A 4419-nucleotide genomic window follows, 5' to 3' on the forward strand; every position below is an offset into this window, starting at 1 on the left:
GGGAAGGGAACGGCGCTGCCCGCCCCCGGCACCCGGCAGCGGGGACCGCCCCGCCGGGGAGCCGCCGCCTCCCGCCCCAAATGGCGCCCGCGGGCCCCCACAGAGGCGGCGGCGGCGGGGAGGACGGGGACGACATGGCGCTGGGTCCCTCATGAGGCAGCGAGGGGACCTGAGGGGAGATGGCGCTGGGTCCCTCATGAGGCAGCGAGGGGACCTGAGGGGAGATGGCGCTGGGTGCCTCATGAGGCAGCGAGGGGACCTGAGGGGAGATGGCGCTGGGTGCCTCATGAGGCAGCGAGGGGACCTGAGGGGAGATGGCGCTGGGTCCCTCATGAGGCAGCGAGGGGACCTGAGGGGAGATGGCGCTGGGTGCCTCGCGGCCCTGGGCTCAATGAGGGGATGTGAGGGGAGATGGCGTTGGGGACAGCGAGGGGGATGAGGGGAGACGGCTTTGGGTCCATCATGGCCCTGGCCTCAGTGAGGGCCATGAGAGGAGATGGCGCTGGGTCCCTCATGACCCAGTGAGGGGACATGAGGGGAGATGGTGTTGGGTCCTTCTCAGCCCAGGGTTCAGGAAGGGGATGTGAGGGGCATGAGGGGAGATGGTGTTGGGTCCCTTACAGCCCCCTGAGGGGACACAAGGGGACCACAGTGTTGGTGCCCACTGAGAGGACACATGGTGGGTCAGCGGGCCCCAGTTTGGGGACACCAGGCGAGGCGGCCACTGGACCCCCAGGTCTCCTAGCCAGGGCCCAGCCTGTGGCTTTGCTGCGCTTCGGGATGCTGGCAACGGCCAGGCTCAAAGGAAAGATAAGTATTCAGTAGCATGAGGGAAAAATGGGGGGGTCTCTACCTGGCACCCCACCACCGAGGGCTTTAGCAACCCTGAGACAAACAGAGGATCCGCCTCTCTGCTAAGGTTCACGTGCTTGATGGCATGGCACCTTGGAGCCAAAAATGGGCCAGATAAGTGTTGCTCAAGCCCAAACCTCCATTGGTGGGAAAAGATCCTAAAAACCCCAACTACGAGCCCCACTTGCCATCACAGGACAGAGCTAGGAGCTGGTGCAAAGGCTTAATAGTGGTGGTGGGGTGTTAAAGAAATAAAAGATAAAATTAATAATAAAACCCTCCTCCTAAGATTCAGGTGAAAGGTCCTGATGCTGGAGCTGTCCCTCCAGGCTGGCTTATCACCCCTGCAACATTCAACACTGGTAACTGAAAATGGAACCGAAAGTAAAAGCAATTAAAAAAGGAAAAGCCAGCAGCTCTCAGGGAGCACATTCCCTATGCCATTCCCACCCCTTCCTCTGTAAATAACCTGCTGGCAGGGAAGGGAAAGGCTGAGCCAGGACTTGGAGGAGAAAACTCACCAGACCCAAGCCTGCTCTTTCCCTGCAGTCGCATGAATGGCCCAGCCAGTTTAACAGCTTTGGAAACTATGGGAGAAACTCCCAGGGAAAGGAGGAGAGCGCAGCTCGTTAGTGCTTGGGTTAAAACCGAGCCAAACCATAAACTCTTACAAGCTCCCCACCAAGTGGATGGAGAAGCAGAAGTGTTGCATTGAGTGAGATCCCAACAAGGATCAGAGCTTGCCTCAGCACCTGGGGAAGAAGATAAACCTCTCCTGCTGAACTGGGGGGAAATTAGAGGAAAATGACCCCACTAAAATGCACACACAACTACTTAATAGCAGCCCTGAGCATGAAACATTCAAGCCTGATCCCTGACAAGTCACTGGAGAGACGAGCAAGAAAAAGTCAGCCCCTTTTAAAGAAGCCCAACAGATCCAACACACCGTTTTATTCTTTACTGGTGAATTTTAGGATTTAAAGTATGCTCGGGGTATAAAGAAAACAAGCTGTACAGCACCAGCCAGCAGGTAAGTGCATCTGTTTGCATTCTTCATTGCTCTGAAGGCACTAGATGCAGCATATACACCTGTTTAATCCCATGGTACGGCAGACTTCCTGGTCTCCTACAGTTTTCCTGGATGTTTTGAATGCCTCGTCTTGTTTTACTTCAAGTAAAATGAGTTGGTTGTAATCCCTTAAAGCACCCACCACACAATTATGGGTTTATATAGGAAATTCCCTGCTCCCAGCATTTAAAGACATCTTCCATTCTCCCTGGACAAGCTCAGAAGGAACCATCCCACTCCCACCACATGATAATCTGCTTCCTACCCTCTTCCCAAGAGATTTTTAACTCTTTGCTCAGTATTTACAGCCTGAAGTTAGCATGAAGAACATTACCCACAAAGAGAGGAACCATCAGGTCAGGTGTTTGTCACAAAACGATGGCAAGTAAGGACAGAATGAGTCACTGAGGTGTATCTCTGCAACAATGCGTGCTAAGTGCAAGATACCATCCTCCTAAGATACCTTATCCTGCAGGGCACTTCGGTAATGTTGCCAGTGATCCGGAAGGAAATTAGAGAGACAAAAGAAGCATTTCAGGAGGTAGTAGTATACATTTAGGCAAGAAAAAATTTAGTATTAGGAAAAATATAAGGGAGAAACCGCAGGCTTATCAGGATAAGTGAACAGTGAGCCCTGCATCTCATGACCAACACGCAGCCTTGTAAGCACACCTCCATCTCCACAGCCAGGCATAAGTGTTTTGATTTTAAAACTCTTCCCATTTTCATTTGTTAACAAAGGGACTCAAGACTAGACACTCCTTTGGCAGCTGCTGTTGTGAAGGATTTCAACCACCACGCACTCACATCCTTGTCTGCGTGACTCAATGCTTTTATTGGCAATCACGACAGCACCTTGTAATTAGTAAGCTTGGTTGTCAGAGACAATCATGTCATAGTGGAGCAATTACACTTCTGAGGGGGTCCTTCACCCCATTTACCCCCGAGGAAAGAAGGGGTAGAGCAGATAATCAATGTAAGGCTGGAGTGAATCAAAAGCCAGGCTGGCCAGCCTGATTTCCCAAATCCTATTCTGGTGACAAACCTACCCAAAAAGCAGTTCACTTGGCAAAGCAATGCCAGGCACATGCTAAAACCATGAGACTGCAGAGAAGCGAGGCAGTGGATTTAAGTGAGTGGCACTGTGGAATTCATGAGCGATGGCTCAGCCACGTTTCTTCTGTTGACCACTCTCTGAACTATTCTGGTGCAGGAAGTCATATGATGCAATACTTACCTCTCTGCATCCAGCTCCTGCTCTTAATGCAGCCTCTGCACCCACGTGACTACTCAAAAAACCTTCGTTTATAATTTTTAAACTCTAGACCGCTGGGGGAATCCCTTGTCCTACTCCTAAAGCTTCCATAAAAGATAACAAAGGAAATACACCAACTTGCAGTAAGCTTTACATTTACTACACAGGGCCTGAACCTCGGCCATACAAGAGGCTGCAGATTTAAAAGTGCCAATGTCCCGATTCAGACAGACTGGGACAATCCCTAATGTGAACCACACTGTTATGGTTGTGTTAATCTGCTATACCAAATACCACCTTCATAAAGGAGAAAGAATAAGGCCCAAGTACTAAAAATCATTTTCAAACAGTCAGAGCATTAAATTCTTAAATCATCTCCCAGCAGAAGAAACTGCAAACAACATTTTGGATGTATGAAAACATTGAACAGGGCCGTAGTAGCCCACACATTAAAACCTTCCCCTTTCCTACCCCAAGACCAGAATTCAAAACGTAGTTTTGCCCTCCTAATTAATACCCACCTTAATGACATAATTTCACTATAATAGTGACAACAGCATCACATGTAGAGCTCTGAACATGTGAGGAGAAAACCACTGTCCAAGAAGTGCTTTGTCACAGCAACTGATTCATAACCCTTCGTGTTTTTGTGTCTCTGGTACCAACACTGACTGCTCTCTGGATAACTCAGATTTAATGGTCAGTGCTTGTCTCAAGGAAAAGTGCATGTTTCTCAAGATAGGAAAAAGGAATTACTGCTCCATAGAACAAATGCTGCCGCTTAGGGTTAGCTGACTGCAGCGCAAGTTTCCGAGGAGGAAGATCCTTTACTCCACCTTTCGAAAACATGTCTATTACATGACACTAAGAGAATGGGACTTTTAAAAAGTTATTTCTAATGAAAATTGTCATGAGCTTTCTAGGGATATAAATGCCATTTTTTTTATGTCCCAAGAGATTAGCTTTCAGCTGCAGAAAAATAAACCCAACCATCTCCTAATCTGGTTGGAAATGAGGTATTTACACAGGAGACATAAGGAGTGCCTCATTCATTTTTCCAGCAGACAGTGCTGTGGCCACGTGCTATGTTTTGTGTGGTACTCTAATGCTCTTCCAAATCCTGCCTGAAGGATTCAGCAGCCCATCCCTGTAGAAGGGGAATACATGAATTTCTCATGCCTGTTCTCAGGCCCTGTCAGCTGGAATAATTTTAGCCACAGATTTCTACTCGTTATGTTCAAAA

This window comes from Buteo buteo, chromosome 5 (assembly GCF_964188355.1).
Source record: "Buteo buteo chromosome 5, bButBut1.hap1.1, whole genome shotgun sequence".
Lineage (NCBI taxonomy): Eukaryota > Metazoa > Chordata > Aves > Accipitriformes > Accipitridae > Buteo > Buteo buteo.